Here is a 20,147-nt window from a genome sequence, read left to right on the forward strand (position 1 = left end):
GCACTCTGGGCACTCCTGTGGGTGCTGGGTCTCACAGGGAGCCTACAAATTTCCACTGCTGTTGGAGAGAGGAGTGTTTTCAAAACTGCTGACACCAGATCCCAGTGAGGACCAAGAGCCGGAGCCTGTGAAATGTTCTTAATATAGTCGGGGCAAATAGCTCTCATCTTGTGTTACCGCAGTCATGTGTCCTGGCAGCCCTGTCCCGCTGTCAGGCAGGAGGGCAAGCGCGTGAGGTCACATCCAGCAGCTCTGCTTCCGTGACGTCCCCGCGGGAAAGCCGAGCATCTACTCGTTTTAGGTGTGGGGAGTCGGAAGAAAGGGCAGGCACAGGATTTAAGCTTTCCTACTTGCTTCCACATGAGCCAAACGTATTTTTGGATGTTACTGGGGGGTCATTTTCCTTCCCTTTCCTACTTCTTGGAGGCCACTGGAGTGGTATCACTGGCAGCTTTTCAGGAGCGCTGGGCTGAGGCAGCTTTGCTCCAGCCTTACCAGAGTATGAAAGAGCCATCTACAGGTGATGGGAGATAAGGCGGCACAGCCCTACCTTCTCCTTCCCTGAGCAGCGAGAGGGTGAGCAGGCAACCAGAGCTTGTGGCCTCCTCCCCAGGGTCATGGCCACCACTCTCACAGGGCACCAAGCGTTGCCCAAATGACTTCAACCTCCTCCATCCTGCCATCACGCTGGTGCACCACCAACCAAGCTCTCTGGGGTAGATGATGGTCCTTGGGGTGGTAAACCGCATCAGGAGGGCCAGAGGGAATGCTTGTAAGCCATCACACCTCTGTAAAAAGTCCTCCAGATAGGCAGAGGCAAGCCAGACCCGGAGACTGGATTTGGCACAATGAGAATGGACTGTTGTTCCTCCATCACCAGCCCTTCAGCTCCAGCTAGACATGGGCCGTGCTTCACTGAGTTTGCTGGCTGCTGCAAGCTGCCTGCCTGCAGCAACCTCAGTGACCATGGTGCCAAGTCACCAGGAGGGACAAATCCCAGTGGAGTCATGGCTGCAGAGAGAGAAAGGGCAGGAAGCACCACGGTTGTGCACAGGCTGTTGAGGAGGGACAGCCTTGCATTGAAAAGAGTCGTTTTGGACATCAGGGACAGCTTGGACTCTGGAGGGAGATCAGTGATTGCAAAATCTTTTGGTAAACCTGGGAACATCTCCGAGTCAGAAAGGCTGGGAGAAGGTCTTGACTGGAAGGCCAGTTCCACCCAATAGTCTTTGAGAGATTTCAGGTAAGTCTACAAACTATTTATCTACTTCTCCCCTCTGCAGCAAACATAACAGTGCTTTTTGTCTCCTCCTTGGGCTTTTCTACATGGACCAATGTTCGCAAGAGGCAGCAGGAGAACACTAGGCATAGTCAATGCCTAAAATATGCTGATCCCAAGGAAGGCACTTGGTGTTTCTTTACCACAGATATTTGCTTACCTCATTTTTTTGCTTTCATTTCCCCCACTTGCCTCCAAGATCTCCTTTTTCTCTTTGTTTCCACTCAGCTCCCCCCCTGCTCTTGCTGCCCTCACTGTCACTCTGTCCTCTTCCATTTGTTTCCTAGAGATTTCTCTGCTTTAGCCAAGTTCTGGCTTGTGAGTGCTGTAGCCCCCATGGGCTCTGTCTGACTGACACATGACATATTTTTAGAGAGTGGACTTAGCCCCGGTGAGGTGAAAGAGCAGTAGTCAGCATGTACGAGCTGTGCAGCATAATGGAAAACACGGCTTTTAATTAAAACTGGTATTTCAGGACCTCTGCTGGTGGCAGCCCCACAGAAATATGACATCGCTGAGGCCCAGCAGGTTGTAGTGTGACCCCATCTCCAGGCTCAGCGTCAACACCAACGCTTTGTGTGATGGGGAGCGCTCCGTGCAGCACCTAAATGCCCAGCTGGGGCTCAGAGCAGTCCCACTGCAGGATGGAGACAGCTTTGTACCCTGGACTAACACACCTGCATGGCAAAGAGCAGGCCAGAGACATGACTCTGCTTTGCACATCGTTTCCAAGAATGATCATTTGAAATGATGTAAAATCCAAATGTCATAGGGTTGTGTCCTAATTGTCACCTGTGCAGGTGGGACTAGAACCAAGGAGGCTGGGAGCAAGATATTCTGACACCTATCCTTTTTATTTGACAGAGGGTAGCCCCTGTTCTCACATCTTGCTCTGCCAATATTTCATTTTATTTTTTCCCTTCACTTATTGCACCTGCTGATGATTTTCTGATTCATTCTGCAGGCAGGATGCAGCACCAAGGTTCTCAGTTCACCTGCAGCTTCTCGGAGGTGTCACCAGAGCCACAAGGGGCATGGACAGGGATTACAGCCCTGCCCTAGGCACAGGCAAGCCTGTGTCAGCTCCTTGCTATGCTACTGCCTCCCCGCAATGCCTGGGCCAAGTCACTTGTGCCACGATCTGCAAAGGCAAGCATGACTTCCCTGCTCCTCCTGCCCACAAAGGCAACGAACAGCACTGCCTGATTTCACGAGGTGCTGCGGTGGAAGAGGACGTGCCTTACCTACAGCTTGCCAGGCAGGCTGGAATCTCAGAAAGCAGCCGCAGGCTGGGCTCAGTGTGAATAATTCTCTTAAAATGGAAGCAGTGCTGCCCACCTGTCCCTGGATACCCTACCTCCTTGGCACGGGCTGAAAGGGCACGAGGGACCTCAGCTAGCCTGATTTGGTTCTTGAGCGCCCAGCACCCCAGAGTGAGGAAACAGCTGGGTTCTCAGCGGGATGCATGAGCTTGACACAGTACTTCTCCTTTCCCTCTGTCCTGCTCCAATGAGACCACGGTCTGCTCCACAGGTGGGCTGTGAGGACAAGGTAGGTATTTGAACCATAGAATCACAGAATGGGTTGGGTTGGAAGGGACCTTAAAGATCTCCTGGTTCTTACACCCTGCCATGGGCAGGGACACCTCCCATCAGACCAGGTTGCCCAAGGCCCCATCCAGCCTGGCCTTGAACAGGAAGGATGATGTTGGTGGCATGTGTAGGATGAGATGACAACTGAGTACAGCCCAGGAAAGCTGATCTTTGCAGGGTCCGTGCACATTTCTCACCAAGGGGAAGTAAATCAGTGCTCTGTTTGCATGCATCTGCCAGAGTGCAGTCATTGCATTAACAGTTGCACCTAAGAGCAAAACAGAGAGTTTAGGATAGAATAAAATGTAGTTTATTGGACACAGCTGTCTGAGAGCTAGTGTCGAGAATGATTGTGGAGGGATGCTCCGGCTGCCAGCAGAGCTCAGTGAGGAAGCAGGGAGAACCCCACTCTGGAGGGGTGCTCTTTACATCCACAGGTCTAGGCCTTGCAAGCACCAGCAAGTGTGGAGTTAAGGCTGTGGCTGACACAAAATCCAAACATTTGCAAGTGTGGGAATTCCCAAGGAGAGCAACCGAACTGCCTCAGCTCTGCCCCTGCAGCAGTGGCTTTACGCGGCCCGAAGCCGTCTGCCTCGACCAGCTGCAACAAAGAGTTTAATCTTATCAGTGGTCATAAAAACTCAAATTCCTCTTAGCAGAGTTGCTGATGGGGACGGTAGTGCCAAGCCTGGCTTCATCGCAGTCCTGCGCAGTCAACAGGGGGGAGAAATGCTATATCACAAATTCCTGAGGCCCCAGCGCCCCGCTCCACACAGGGCGAGCAAGCCTCGCAGGGTGGTGTGGGATCTGAAATGCTTTCCCCCCACTCGATTAGGGGTAGGATTTTTATGTTACTGAAGTTAAACAGGGCCAACGCTTCTTGCAGGCCCGTGTGCTTGGCAGCAGGTGGGTCCCACAGCTCCTCAGTGGTGGTCTGTGGGGAGGGCGAGTGGGGACCAGCTCTCAGTGTTCCCAGTAAAGCTGTGCTCCTCCCTGCAAGGCATTTTGGGCTCAGCAAAGGTAGTGTACAGCCACAGGAATGGCTTGGCAGCACCATTTTGGCACGGAGAAAGCAGAGCCTCAAGCACTCCTCTCCCGTCTGGGCTGGCTTCCATGTGGCTGTGCAGGTGCTGGAGCTGGGGAGCAGTGGGTGAGCTCAGGTCTTGGACAAGGCTCTGGGAGATGGTTTGCACTTCAGTGTCTCGTTTTTGTGTTGTAGTTGACTAAAAAGGTGCAGATGAGACTCTTTTTCTTCATCTGTCATGCAGAGCTGTGAGGCCTGTCCTGCAGATGCTTGGACATCCCACAGGTGGGACCACCACCTCCACCAGCACCATAGCCACTGTGGGTGCTTCCTCTCCAGCATCCCCATCCCTTCCTTTGCCCCTTTCTACCCCAACTGTCCCACATGCATGGACCCTGCAAAGTATAGATCTGTTATCCTGCGCTGAACTCAGCTGTAGGATGAGCTCATCTCATCCTACACATGCCCCATGTTCATCCCACCACCTCCCTGTTTGCCCTCTCTTGAGGTATTTATCTCAGGACCAAGCACCCATGTGTCAAGGCCCAGAGAGGCCGTGATCCAGACACATTTGGAGGCCCTCTGAGAGCTGCTCTGCGAGCACTGCTCCCAGCTCCCTGCGGTCTCGCTCCTGATGCTGATAGGAAGTCCCCCAGCTCGTGCAGGGGGGGCTGGTGGAAATATTTGGCACGCACTGCACCTGCTGATAAGGCCGGACTCCCCGCCGATACACACCGTGCCTCTCCCTCTGTCTGACTTGGAGTGGTCTGCAGCTCTCATCACCATCGCGTGTCAACACCTGCGCCTTCCGGCTCCTTCCCCTCACCTCACCCCTTGTATGCCTTGGATGAGAGCTGCTCAGCACAGGGGTTGTCCAGGACCCTGAGGCCCTAGGTCCTGTGATGGACCCCAAGGCCCTGTGATGGACCCCAATGCCCTGCAACACCTGGCAGATTTGGGAACTGAACCGTGAAGCATATCACAAAAGTGCACGGTGCTGCTTGCAGCTGCTTTCCGACATGGCTTCGCTTGCAGAAGTCATAATCTAACCCGTGTGTTGGGCAGAGGGAGATAACGGGTGTCCTTCCTCGCACTGGTGCAGGCCTGGAAGTGACAGACAGCCCTTCTAATTAGGGGGCTACGGGGATGACGCTTCAACGGAGAACAAGTTTTATTTATGAGCAAGATTAGGAGGCATTAATTGCTTTCTCTCCTGGTTTCTGCTCAGAAAGGTACAGTAATCACAGGAACATTTTTGACATTGTTGACATAGCTTCCCAGCCCTCCTGCTGAGAAACAGGGACTCTTGCATACTTCAAAAGGGCTTAAAGGCTCGGGTTGTGCCACCACAGTAGTAGTGCCGATCTAGGACTGGGGTGGGGGGAATTTGCATTAGAAGGATTAAATACCAGGGCTATTGTGGAATTTTAAACTGATGTTTTCCGGCTGACCACAGGCCCAGAGCTTGTGTGTGGCATGTTTGAGCCTCAAAAGTGCTCTTGATCCTCTGATCTTTTATTTCATAACATTTCTCCCTTCTGCCCCCCGCCCTCCCTACAAATGTATTTTGCTTTTCTTTTGGCTGCTGAGCAGGCACACATTAGCAAAAGGAATATGTTGGACGGACAGACTGAGAGCTGTCTGAGGCTCAGAAAAGCTTTCTTTGCATGAATTGGAAACAGTAAGTGTCTGGATTACTCTTGCAGTGCTAGGACCCAGAATAACTACTGATGTAAAACACGCTCCATCCTGACCCAAGTGCCCTCTGGTACTTAGCCACAGTGCTGCACAACCACCATGAGATGTTCTTACATCAGATCGCCTTCTGAGATGTGCCTATTGCTTGTGTCTCGTGTAAAAGAGATTATATGCCTAGCTTCGATAGTACAATGCTAAATGAGATGTTTCTTGCAGCTACATCAACATAATGGGGTTCCAGATGAGAAAATACATTCCCCAGGCATCAGTCCCTGATGTTTCTGGTGCTCTTCAAGTACCTTGTTCTGTGAGAGGAGGTTGATCCTGTGAGGATGCTCAGTCTCACTCAACTGGATCAGTTGTGTCCCTGTGCCAACCCGACACCCAGCTGTCATTAGACATGAGCTCGGGCTGCACACGGATGCCTTGCTGTGGCTTCTTATTTGGTCCTGCAGCGGGCGCTGGGTTGGCTCTCAGAGTAGCCAAACCCCTGCATAGCACCAGTAAGTAAAACATGGTTCTTGGCAGGGAAGGATGTCTGGGCTTGGGTGTTTTGTTGTTATTTTGTTTTGTTGGTGTGTTGTGTTTTTTTTTGTTCTGCACAGAGGTGAACACCCAGCCTTCCAACATTAGCCTTGCCACGTGCAGCATCCTGAAGTCATACATGACTTGCCTTGGCTTGTCCTTGAGGCAGACACTGGGAGCTGGAAAGGGCCAGTCTTGGCCCTGAGCCTGCAGGGCTGTGGTTCAGTGTCTGCGCAGGATCCAGGAGGCAGGCAGGCACTGTCCAACTGGGAGCACTGGGGGTCCTGCTGCTGCCCCAGACCACATCCAGCAATTCTCCCTCTGCAAAGGGGCCGTGACACCTCCCTGAGGGCAGGGGCCTGCAGCCTGCTCCCGGCTCTCCCTTAAGTCTGGCTGCCTCCCTAGGGCACAGCCCTGTGGTTTGCAGGACACAGACACCCTCTGTAAGCAGAACTGATCCCTTTCCCCTGCCTCGCGGCCCTTTATATCCAGCGGCCACAGTCAGTGCCAGCTGAAATTGCTAAGGACCTAATATGCACATATTTCTATTCCTGCTCTTTCTTAAATCACTCTTGCTGGTGTTGCTAGTAGTTATTATAATTCAGCAAGGACTTGGCAACTCATCAAAGCCAGCATTTTCCCTTAGCCTGGTGCAGCAAAGTAATAAAGAACAGCCACTGAAGATCTTGGTCCTGTTACACAGTGATGCAGCAAGGGAAATTCAACATCATCCTTCTAACCGTGACTCAGCTTTACAGCCCATCCCCTGCAGAGCAGCTTCCCCAAAGAGGTGGCTGTAGCACTGCCAGCTAGCCATCTATCTAGCACATCTCACACATCCTCGGATGACTCCTTCGGGGGAAGCTGGAGCGCTGTCAGGGAGGCGGCAGAAGCCAGAGGGTGTGCTCTCGCCTGCATTCGACCAATGCTAGTTAATTACTGATACAGCACGAGAGGTGTATGTGATGCTAGACAAACAGCATGTAAGACAGACTTCTTTCCCCACGGAGCCTTCCATATCGATTATGCAGATGCCAGCAGGCAAGGCGAGATCAGACATGATGGAGGGAGCTGACCATGTCACGGAGGAGGATGGTGATGAAAGGAAAGACAAAAGAAGCAAGCCATTTAGAGGAACTGGAAGGAGATGATTTGTTGAAGGGATGAGAAATGGTTTTCCAGCCATGGGAAAACATAACAGAAAGAGGCAGCAGGGATGTCAGAAGTACCAGAGAGTAATGAGCAGACACAGCAGCTTGGGACTCAAAATCAGCACTGCTCCACCTCTGGCCACTGTATCTTGCTTGTGCAATCAGGCTGAAAAAAGCAGGGAATACTCCAAGAGATGGAGTAGAAGGGGCTGCCATGAGTTAGCCTCTTGCAACATACACTGCTATCCTGGACATGCAGTGTGAAGGAATAAGGGGGAGTTGGGGAGGTATAGGCATGCCAGGATCTGCCCTGAGCTGCCCCTACAGAGCTGTATGGTCCTGTATTCCTGGCACCACTTTGTCTCATAGCAGTGTTGATCAGACCTCTGTGTCATCCCTCAGTACAGAACACAAGACAAGAAAGCACCAGGGACACTGCAAGGGTGGCGTAAAGTCACCTCTACCTCCTCTTTGGAGACACAGGTCGTGGTCCTGCCTACTTGACTGTTAGGCTGCAAACTGTAAGCAGGAGAGCTGCTGACAAAAAGGCATCCTTTAAATCAATAGGCAACCCAATGGCTTTCTGATTCACAGTGCCGTGATTCAATAACCCGCTGGAACAAGGATAAGTCTCCATTTGATGGTGTACTTAGCCGGACGCCTTTTTGGAATCCTGCACTGACCACATCAGACCATGCAATTTCTCTCCTCCTTGCCAGGATGCACTTATACATTGGCTGCTTTAATAGTTGAGGTGGCACTTTTATTTTAAGCACTTCTTTTCATTGGCTTCTGCAACCTTCTGAAACCGTTTGGTGTTGTGTTTTTTTTTTTTTTCCTCCTGGGCTGAAATTTCTCACGCTCGTGCTCAGCTCCGGGTGATGAAAGTTTGACGATAATCTGCTGTTGCCGGTGTCTCAGCTCAGTAAGGTGGTGATTTGGGGCTGGGACAACTGGAACTCCCCGATAACCTGATTGGAGGAGGCACAGAACAAATTGCACCCCCTCATTTACTCTGCACGGTCTAGTTTGAAGATTTCTGGGTGTCTCTTCACCTTTGCCTCAGCTCCGTGGCAGCACCCAGAGTTATGAACACCCTCTGAGCTTCAGTCCACGCTATCTGCTGATCCCACACATGTGAGGTCTTGCTGTAGAGTTTATCCCTGCAGGTCACTTCATTTAAGAGACATTAGCAAAGTGGTTGATACTGTAAATCACAAGCAAAATCAAAGAAACCCTACAGGCTAAACAGGCAAAGTCATTGCAGGGTCATGGTGCTTTTCTTTTTTTTTTTTCCTTTGGCATAGACCTTGCTAACGTATAGCCTCTGATTTTGCAGCGTGCCCATCCTTTTCCCAGCGTGCCCCCCTTTAACTCAGCGCACAGAGCTTTGCTTTCAAATCCCGTAGGACAAATGGGCCTATTCACAGGACTAAGTGCTGCCCAGCGTGGTTCCCAGAGCTAGCTTGACTGCTGCAAAAGATCTGGGGCTCTTGATCCCAACTTTCCCTGGCTGTAGGGAGGTGAGCTACCTCTGTGTAGGTTCTTATGGCCCTCCTGCTCTCCTTTGTTCCTCTTTTTCAGCGTGCCTTCACCTCACCTTTCCCACTCCCCTACGTCTTAGTGCCAGGAGACCCTTTCAGACAACACCTTCCCCTCCGTGCAGCTAAGCCCTTGGCAACATGATCCCAGCTGGGTACTTCATCCCTGCACCCCACCGGTAGCTCAAGATCAGTCAAGGGTGATATCTGAGCCCACACCCTACCTTACATGGCCCCTGTGTGCCTTGCAACTGTTGGAAAGAACTGTTCTGGAGAGCTCCATGAAAGGCAACACCAGGCAGCGGCGGAGGACTTTTCATCTCGTTTCAGCCCCTGAGGAGCCCAGCTGAGCAGATACCTCAACCCGAATGTCCAGGCAGGGAGGGAGGAAGAGATTAAAAGGCTTGAACCCCTTGAAAGTCACGAAACAATCTGAAAGTGAAAGCACCTGATGTTGGCCAAGCGCTAAGGGGACATGGAAGGGAAACATCTCCAAACTGGAGTTAAAGTCAGAAGAAGGTCAGAGCACATCCGTGCTCCCCCGGCCCACTCTGGCGCTGCCCACCGCCCACAGCACCCATGGCTGCGAGGCAGGCTGGTTTTGCAAAAGGTCACGCTATTAACTTTGAATCAAAAGGAGTATTCAGCCCGCAGGTCTGGCAGGAGGGAGCGAGGGAAGGAAGGAGGGAGGGCTGGGGGCAGCACGAGGCTGCGTCCTAGCCCGCTATTGGAGGCCGGCTGGTTCAGCTGGGGAAGGGGGGAATAAAACATCTCCAGTGTCGGCCGGTGAGGCTCGCTTTCCGTTTATAGCAGCCCTTACAGCTGAGCGAGAGACACAGCGGAGCAAGTCGAGTTAGAGGGGCGAAGGAGGGGGGGTGGGGGGAGCGCTGGCCCACAAAGTCAATAGTAACTCAATACCCTCCTGACATTTTTGGTTGGCAACAGGATGGATATTTAAATCATAACCTTCTCTCTCCTACAGCAACCACTCTCCCTCCAAAAAAAAAAAAAAAAATAATTAAATAAATAACCCCAGCAGCCCCCGTTTTGGCCTGCCAAGAACTCGGAGCATTTGCGGTGCGCTGGCCGAGCCGCGCTGGAGGCACCGCTGCCAGCTGAAGCCTTTCCTTGACATCGCAGATGCTCGCTCCCCTGCGGGCTTTCGGAGGGGCGCAGAGGACCAGGTGCCGGCGGGGCTGGCCCCGGCACTTGGCTGGGACCCGGGCATGTGTCCCCGGGGTTGCTGTGCAACCGGAGGCACGAGGCACGGCGCGGCGGTGCATACGTGCTGTTTCGCCCATGCAACAGCCGGCTCGTGCCAGGCTCGCTGACCCCTGGCACGGCACGCACCGGCCCCAGCTGGGCTGGCTGCCCGTCGGGGGGAAGCAGGAGGAGAAGGCGGGGGGTTTGGGGAGAAAGTGGGGGAAATGGGGAGGGAGGGGGAGAAATGGCTTTTTGTTGAGTCCGAGCCTTAAATTTGTTCGGATTGCAGAAGAACTGGGGCGCGTTGCAGAGCCACCTCCTGCTCGGTGGGAATGGCCCCAAAGCCCAGCCCTCGTGTTCTGTCCCCTGCCCCACTGCTGAGGACAACCCATCATCGCCAGCATCTCCCTTATTCCCTTTCTCTCTTGGAGTGTCTTCCCGCACATGGTACTGCAGGGCAGCCCTGTCCCCAGGGAAGCTCTCCGTCGGATTTAAAGGTCTGGTTTCTGTTTGCACCCTCTGTCCATGGGTCTGAATCCACAGGGCAATGAATTCAGTGGAAAAACATCTATCAGCTGCAAGAACCATTGAATCTGCCTGATGCAAATTAGGATGTAATTTGTCTAGTCTTATTATTTGCATGTGAGTCCTGACACTGGGGCTCCCAGCAGTAAATGGGAATTTTTCTTCCTCCCTGCACCTGGGTTTCGGTGTTCCTGATCAAACCAAACAGCCTGGCTTGCACCTCACTGCTGCAGCCCCTGCCAGCCACCCCTGGGCTTGATGTAGCAGACAACAGTGCTGGTTTGGGGAAAGGAAAAGCATGAAGGGGAGCTAGCTTGGAAGCCCACAGACAAGCTGCAAAAGCGCATATGGGCAGCAGAGATGTATTCCCACAACCTTCCCACGGGGCGACCTCCGGGTGAGCTGCAGGAGAATGATGCCAACAGAGCTGCCAGTGAGGAACCTTTGCTAGCACCTGTGGCAAGGTCTGTGTGCTTTCACAGAGCTGGTCGGGACTGAGGTGTAACTAGGGCTAGCGATCACAGGATCAGTGTCACAGAATGGTTGAGGTAGGAAGTGACCTCTGGAGGTCATCTTGTCCAACCCCCCTGCTCAGGCTGGCCCCATGGAGCAGGCTGCTGCTTTGGGTGGCTGAGCTGGAGTCTGTCCTTTTCCCTGAAATGGCACAGCCCAGCCTTTCAGATGGTGGAGACTGACTGCAGGTTCCAACATGAGCTTGGAGCAGCCCATTTCAGAAGCTCGCTGCGTCTGGATGAATGGCATTAGACATCCTTAGAGCTATTTAAAACAATTTCCAGCTGCCTAACTCTGGCTCTTGTAGCCAGCCTTGAGGTGAGGAGGTTTGAAAAGTCTGGTTTCACTTGTTAGCAAGTCCTCCAGTTCATACCCGGTGGAGAAAGGGGACTAGCAAAATTTAGAGAGGCTAGAGCAGAAAACAATAGAGACAGCAAAACTGGCCTGTTAGCAGATTTCCACCCATTTTTATTTTTTTTTGTAAGCCTGTAAATAAATGTCTCCATGATGCTGCTGTTTGTTTTTAGCCTTTCTGAAAATGCTCCTCCTACTTTTTTTATTCTTTTTTTTTTTTTTAAGCCTCTATTTTCAGTCCCTCTAAGTACATTATTTTCTTACAGCATATCTATTCTGAACTGAAGAAAGGCTATGCTCCATGGCCATGTGGTAAGACACTCAAGACAGCTCTGTCAGGGTCTAGAATACAGCAGATGGTGGCAGTGGATTATGGATTGTGGCACAAACTGAACGAACACGGAAACAGAAATGCCTATAGGGTGGTGTTTCCTTTTGTCCATCAGGTGTGTTCTGCTTTCAGACACAGCGGACATGGAAGGCCAAATGGTTCATTTAATTCTTGGGACAAGAGGGCCTTACAAATTTATTTATTTTTTCCTCGGTGTAAAATTGAGAAGTCTTTTCCTGTAGCAGTTTTGTACAACTTTTAGTTTATATTCATCTGCATTCAGATGAATTCAGGGATGTTTTCAGACTTCATATATCATCGGGTTTCTCCTGGCTATGGGGAGCGCAGGGCCTGTATGGGTGTTCTCCATACCCAGGTGAGCACTTCTCCCAGATTGCCTATTGATGCCAGCCATCAGTAGACAGGCCCGCAGTGCTCCCCATGTGAATGCAGGTCTCTTCTTCATTTCTGCATTCAGGAAACCCTGACCTCTTCCCTAAACTCCTCTAAAATAAGTCCACACTCATTTCTTCCCATCCAAGCCTGGAGGAAGCTGTACTTAACACCAAAGCAGGCAGCGATAGCTAGTTCAGTCCTCATGTCTAAATTTATTTTTTTTTTTTCTTTTGATTTCCTTGGAAGTGAGGAGGCTGGGAACACGGAGAGCTGGAACATCTGGCAGCCATCCCTCTGGCAGCCACCTTTGCTGCTGGCAGGACTCCATCTGCTTGGCCACGGCCCACGGTGCCCACGGATGGGTCACAGAAACCCCACTGTCAGGGAAGCTCCTCGGCTGCTGCCAACAGCCCCATCCCATTCCTTTCTACCTGTTGCTGTGGCGCACACCTCTACCTTAGGAGGAATTCACTCTCTCAGTGCAACTTCACAGGGCAGAGTTTCTAAGGTCTATTTGTTCTGGAGCAACAACACCAGTGTTTCTCGCGGATATTTCACGTTGCTCAGAAAGGACAAGTCAGCTGGCTGCAAGAAGCAGGAGCTGGAGCCCCTGAGACCGTGCCGGGTGTCTGGAAGGAGGAGGAGCAGTGGCAGCAGCCAGCATGGTGATGAAGGAGAAGGGACCCAAGGTCAGCTCGGTGCTTTGAAGGAGGATGAAGACATCAGAGGAGTCTGAGACAGCTGGAGACGACCTGCTCCAAGGGAGGGGTTTGAATGTCAGCCTTCCCTTGGAAACCCAGGAGACGTGAGCAGCGGCACCACCCAGCCGGCCTGGGGAACAGACTACTGCTTTCAAGTTCTTTCTGCTTCCATAAACCAAGCTGAGTGGATGTTGCCCAAGGACCTCAGCAGGACGGTTCTTGCAAGCCACCCTCGTGATGTTCTCCAGGCACCTCTGCCCAACAGAAACCTGTCATTTGGCCTAAACAAGATGAATGAGTTTGTACCTCCCAGGCCTCTAATTCCCCGCAGTCCCGTCTGATCAGTTTACCAATAGATACCCATATCTGAACTCTCTTTTCTTCAGAGAGTTTCACAGGGAGGAGAGGTCCTCATGACAGAGGACCCTTGTGTGGGTCCATGGTGGCATGCTGAACTCAGCATTTTGAGTTATTCTCATGCGAATTCCTCCTCACTCCCAGAGGAGGAAGTGGCACAAAATCAATGGTACGGATCGATACCTGTGCTGATGTATTTCCTGGTGACAGGCCAGATGGCCAATTGACGGTAAACAAAGTCTGAACAAAGTCTGGGCACAGCAAGAGGTTCCAGATGGGAACCAGAAGTTTAGAGCTCATCAGAGCCATCTCCACACACACATTACATGCACCAAACAAACACTAATAAATGATTAACAGAGCTGTTGTGCATTAGCCTCAAGCTTGTGGATCCCTCCCGTTATTTCTGGATAATTTCAAAAAAAAAAGCAGATAGGGAATTCTTCTTCATTTGGAGAAATTAATTAGATGTTCAGCTCTCTGTGGACTTCATACAATCCTGAGAACCCTGTTTGCCCCTCCCCAGATGCTTCAGACTGCAGATCAGTCCTTTCAGCGAAAGGCTGCTCAAGGGCAGTTCCCTTCAAAGTCCATCCAAAGTCTTAAGCATTCAAATCTTCCCCGAGGCCCTACAGAGTAAAGCAGTAATCTCTTTCTTAGTTCTATGAACTGAAAGATCTTTATCTTCAGAGTTCTCAGTTCTTCATGCTATGGGAAAGAGAGATGAGACTTGGGGATGGAAGCTATTGTTTATAATGTAGAGCTGATACAAAGAAATAACTTGGGTTTATCACCTCCTTGAGACCTTATTCCTGCATTTCCTCTTTCCCTTCACTTCTCGGTATCTTTCACCTGCAGATAACCTGAACATTCACCTGCCACTTCTGCCTCTGTCAGGCCCATAACACACTGACAGGAAGGAAGGTTCATCCCTTGGAGAGCTTCCATCTGTTTTGGTAGGCAGCATCTCTACTTTTCAATAATAGCCTGAAACCAGTGGGACTCTGATATCCACCTATGGCCAGATATAGCACAAGCTGACACAAGTATCTGGAGCTGAAGTTGGTCTTGCCTGTTCTGTACCAACTGGGGTCTTCATAGCCTCCTTCTTGAACATGAACATCTGGATCTAAAGAAGAGCATTGGTCAGGAGGAAGGGTGAGCAGGGAAGTGTCCCCTGATATCTCAGTGGAGAACAGCAGCTCTGCACCAGACACCTTCATTCTCATTCTCTGACCTTCAGTTCTCCAGTTCAATAATCTTATTCATTACACAACAGCAGGATTAGACAGTGCCTGCTGGTTGGCACGCTCTGATGGGCATTAATACCTGCTGGCACAGAAGCAGGCACATGCCGGTACTCCAGTGTGCTAATGAGAAGGCACCATTTCCTCTTCCACTTCAGCACAGGCTGAGGTTTCTTGAGAGCCAGCATTGATCTTTGTGTCCAGGAGAGCATGTGCTGCCGTCAGTCCTGCCTCGTGTCTCCAGGAGTCCTGCTGCTTAGGGCAATGCCTACCAGCAGAGAGCTGCACGAGTGACCCCTACTGAGTTATTGTGGGGCCATGGCTCACCAGCACGGTGTCACATAATGGAGACTTCCAGTGGCACATTGCTTTCTTGCACGCTGGGTCTATCCTGGCATCCCACAGCATGTGGAGCAAGGAGCTGCACCAAGACAGGTTCGATAGTGCAGCTGCTTACTACTTTTGGGTTCCCACTGGGAGGCTGGCTTTAACATTCCTCCTTTTGCCTTCCTACAAGCTCTACAAGAGCTTCTCCATCAAAATAGTCTGGAGAAATTCATCCACAGCCCTCTAGGAACTCCTCCATCATTTTGACTCCTTTTGCAAGCTCTGCCATCCTGCTGAACACTGGAGAAGTGATAGTGATGGAGAACTGGGAGTAGTGGGAGAAAGGAGAGAATGGAGTTCCCTGGCACACCTGCATATATCCCTGCTGCAATGCCCCCACCCAGAGGAACTGGCCTCTGAGACTTACCTCTAGGCACAGCAGTGAATAATGTTTGACTTGGAGAGAAGACAGACAGAAAGAGCTGTCACAGAAATGTTTAACAAGCTAGAGGGAAAAAAAAAAAAAATCTGAACTCCCCGTTCTACAATCCAACAGCATGAGGACACCCCAGAATGCTGCACGTGACCTTACTGTCATCTTATCAGATTAGCTGGAACTCACTACCGCAGGGTGCTGGGGGGCACAAGAGCTAAGCAAGATTTTTTTAAGAGGAAGGTAGTACTTATAATGCTCTCCAAATGTTCTGTTGGAATAGTAACTATTTAAAACACGTCAGACTTCCAACAGAAAAATGTGCCTTCTTGCTTCTGATAAACCATCCTCAAGGCTGTGGGGCTGAGGAGGAATTTGCCCTCAAGCTTGGTTAGTCTAGAACCAACCACCACGGAGCGTCTTGAAGGATTTCTCCGGAGGAACTGTTAATAATGACATTTGGACTCAGAATGGCCTATGGAGCTACAGAGCCGTTAGGCTGACTCAAACCTCTGCTATGACGAGAATGGACAGCATCTGGCCACATGGTCTGTGCACATTTACAGCTCTGACCTAACTCCGAAATAAGGGAATATAAAACATTTGGGAGAGGGGGATAGTAAGTGCAGAAATAGGCATGACAGGTAGTAGCATGGAGGGATTCATATCCTGCAGGTGGCAGATCTGATGTTGTAAGATAAACTGAATTTAAAGCAGTGCTCCAAGACTCCTAGCAGCGTCCTGGCACTGCTGTAGTTCAGTGAGCCAGACAGCAGGCCAGCTGAAGCCTTGTGAGCAGGACTATAAACACGCACATGCTCAGTGGCAAACTCCCAGCCCCAGTATGATTGAGGGCACGAAGTCTTGCAGCCCAGCTCTTTGGGTGTGGGAATTTTTGTTACAGTTCCACGCATGCAGCTTTGCAATTCAGGCCCTGCAAACAATAGCTTGGCCACTCCAAGAGCAGTGAGAATGAAAGGGGTGTGACCGGAGCAGATCTATTCCCAGAAGCCAGGCCAACTCTCTAATGGGAGCTCAACCAGCATCTCTGCTGAGTGTCCAGGAAAGTGGTTTTGGCAGGCTCTCTGTGGATGGTTCCAGTTCAGGAGAAACTGCTGGTAGATTTGGGTTAGACAACGTGCAGATCACAGCTGCAAGCAGCCTACAGCATAACGAACCTTCTTTGCCAGAGACAGTCTTCCAGCATGCTAGATCTTGACTTCTTATTCCCCATACTGCACTGCTCTTGGGTGTCAGCCCCTTTTGCTTCCCCCTGCCCCAGCAGCTCTTCATTGCCACATCTCTCTGCCCAAACCTTTCTTCACTTCCCTGCTCTTTCCCCCACAGATGCTTCTTTTTCCTCCACTTCAGACTCACATGTCCCTTAATGACCCTCATGACCCCTCACATGTTCCCTAATGACCCCTAACAACCTAATTAGAATGTTTCTTAACAGAAGCAGAGTGAACGTAAGAAATTGTTTCACTTAAACAAAAATTCCTGCTTTTAACCTGCATGAAACAAACAGCCTCTCCTGTAAATTCTGTGGGACAGGCACTGTTTCATCCTACCTCCTAGAGAGATCCCCCAGCATAAAGCCTCTGTGTGCAGCTGAGTTGCAGTTAACAAACAGGAACTATGAACTGAGCTTGCAAGGGATAAAATGGTAAAACTGACCTTACTGGAATAAGTTCATTCCTCTTTGCAATTATCTGGGGACAGACTTCACCTCAGGCTGAATAAATATAGTAGTTCAGTTTCCAGAGCTTCAGTGACTATTTCATAAATGGTGCTCAGTTGTGACTTGGCCCTGCTTCAAACAGGGATGGGTAGGTTTGCTCCAACTGATCTGTTCTTTAAGTAAAAGTGTGCCCAGGTGGCCAAGAAGGCCAACAGCATCCTGGCTTGTATCAGGAACGTGCAGCCAGCAGGAGCAGGGAGGTGATCATCCCCCTGTTCTCAGCTCTGGTGAGGCTGCATGAGTACTGTGTTCAGTTTTGGGCCCCTCACTACATTTAGGCCCTGGAACATGTCCAGGAAAGGGCTGTGAAACTGGTGAAGGGCCTGGAACACAAGTCCTGTGAGGAGCAGCTGAGGGAACTGGGGCTGTTTAGTCTGGAGAAGAGGAGGCTCAGGGCTGACCTTATTGCTCTCTACAGCTACCTGAAAGGAAGGTGTGGGGAGCTGGGGGTCGGCCTCTTCTTGCAGATAACTAGTGATAGTGGCCTCAAGTTGTGCCAGGGGAGATTCAGGTTGGAACTGAGGAGACATTTCTTCTCAGAAAGAGCAGTCAGGCACTGGGACGGGTTGCCCAGGGAGGTGGTGTTGTCACTGTCCCTGTGGGTGTTCAAGGAAAGGTTGGACATGGTGCTTAGGGACATGGTTCAGTGGGTGACACTGATAGTAGGGCAGTGGTTGGGCCAGATATCTTGGAGGTCTTTTCCAACCTTGATGATTCTATGATTCCATGGTAATTCCAGGATTGCAATGTCCATGTAGCGCACGATGTCAGTCAAGGAACATGACTTTGGATCTCAAGTTGATAGCTGGGCTCTGACACCACCTCACGAGGTGATATTCAGGTTTTTGGGTTTTAGTTCCCTGAAAGAAAAGGGGGACATCATAATGCAGTACCAGAGTAGCCTTAATAATTTCTTACCATTTCTTGCAACCAATATAGGATCTCACTTGCACTGTTATATTTAGGGTCAGATTCAGGTGGGATTTCTTATGTTGAAGCACCTTCTTCTTAAAAGCACTATCCTCAAGTGTTGATGAGCATTGCTTTAATGCAGGGCAACATAGATATCCAGCTACCAAGCAACCTTCTGATGAAATGAACTTTTCCCACATGGTGTTATTTGCACCACACAGGACAGTAAGTATAAAACACATCAGCAGAGGCCTAGAGATTATAGATGTTCTGTTTGAAGGAATTCAGAAATGAGCCTTCATACCTCCATGAATATCTACTTCTGAAACATAAGGCAATGCTGACAAGAACATGTTTGTTTGTTTGTTTGTTTTTAGCCCTGTATCCATTGAGATTCCAAAAAGCAGTGACTAATGGCATCTCCCCATAACAGCATGAGTATGGAGCTGGGGGGACTGAGGAGAGCTGAAGGATGTGCTGGTGGACCAGGGGTGGAAAACCTCTGGGCCAGCTGAGAGGCCCACTGCAGCTTGGGCACGAGAAAGTTGTGAGAGGCCTGGGGATGGAAGAACTGTGGAGGTGTTCTAGATCTGGAAGGAGGATGCATGTAGAGCTGTGCAGGCTGAGATGGGAAGGGATGCAGCGAGGTGGATCCGCCTGCACAAGTGCTACATGGGCTGGCCGGCAGCCAGGCAGTGCTGCAGTCGGCCTCTCACCACTGTCAGCAGCTGGCAGGGCCACAAAGGCAGCGAGGCAGTGCAGACAGGATTGCGAAACCCACCACAGATCCATGCGAGGAGCATAGGCCCCCTGAGTCTTTAAGGTGAGGCCTCACACGCCCAGGCTCTGTGCAGTGGAGCCGCCACCTCACAGCGGTCCTCAGCACATACAAAACTGCACTCGTGTAACATTCAGCCCTGCTGAAGGGAACAGAAGGGCACCACGGAGTATTTCTGCAGGCCGTGGAGCTGTTTTGAACTCCAGGGAGAGCAGCAGCTCTGCGGTCTCCCCTTGAAAGACTGCTCTGCATAGGTCTGGCTGCTTGAAGCAGGTGACAGCACAGGATGGGGCTGGTGTTCAGCCCCTGTGACTGCAGGGTGTGTGCTGTGCATGAGGAGTGGACAGCCTTCCCCTTCTGCAGCGTGAAGAAACGAAATGGACTGTGCTAAGGAGACACATATGTTAAAAATGCTCTGTATAATTGTGTCTGGAGATGTTTACTGTAAATACCATTGCAAGCACACCACACGGCTTTTGGCACAGTGGGGCTTTTTTTTTTTTTTTTTTTTTTTTTTTTTTTTTAAACACGCTTATTGTTGATAAAAATCCAGAGACACTGACACAATCTTCAAGTTATCCCAAGAGACTTGAAATAGCCCATGGCTGGCAAGATGAAACAAAAGCTTTGATGTACCCGGGTTGCCTCAACATCAGCAGGGCAGCCATTCCCTGTGTTATGGCATCCCACACGACAACCCATGCTGTAATTACCACTGAGCTTCCGCGCAGTCACAGCAAATGCAATCTGACGCAGCCCTGTAGGGGATAGCCTCTGTGTGGAGATGGCCAGTGCTCGCCCACGGCCCTGGGTGCTGGCAATCCTGCCTCTCCTGTGAGCCCTGGGGTCCCCTCAGCTGGCAGGGCTTGAGCAGAGGACCTGCAGAGCAGCAGGATACGTGCCTGCAGGCCTGGCGCCATGGGCAGCCGCTGAGAGGCTTTGCAGGCCAACCCCAGAAACCATGGGGACTACATCTGGCTCTCAATATGCCACTTATCTGCCCCTTCCCTAGCCAGCTGGCTCGCAAGCCAGCTTCTTCTGCAGTTTCAGCTGCTACACAGTTGTTCACAGCAGCCTGGGTGCAGACTCTGGCCAGAGCTTGTATTGAGGGAAGGACAGGTAGGGAGACTCCAGCAGAGAGCAGAAAAGACAAAACAAACTTTAAAGGTATCACATGCTAGTAAGCAGCAATAATATAAGGATAATTTCCTTCAGCTCTTTGTCACTTATGCAGGCCTTGGTCCAGCATCAGACCTGTGCAAACAGCTGGGTCCACCCTTGAGGTTTCAGGGTGGCAGAGAACATCAGCTCTCAAGAAGAGGAACCATGTATCTTTCAGTAGTTTTTTGGGGGCCATGTGGCTTGTTACCTGGAGCGAGAATTTTGAGCCTCAGACTAAGACAGTGTCAATAGTTCCAAATTGTTTGTTGTTGTTGTTGTTTTGTTTTGTTTTGTCCAGTTTTGAAAATCCAGTCCCTAGATGGGTGGATGCTGAAATCCCGTGTTAATTTTGAAAGTC

Source organism: Anas platyrhynchos, chromosome 3 (genome assembly GCF_047663525.1).
Source record: "Anas platyrhynchos isolate ZD024472 breed Pekin duck chromosome 3, IASCAAS_PekinDuck_T2T, whole genome shotgun sequence".
NCBI classification, from domain to species: Eukaryota; Metazoa; Chordata; class Aves; order Anseriformes; family Anatidae; genus Anas; species Anas platyrhynchos.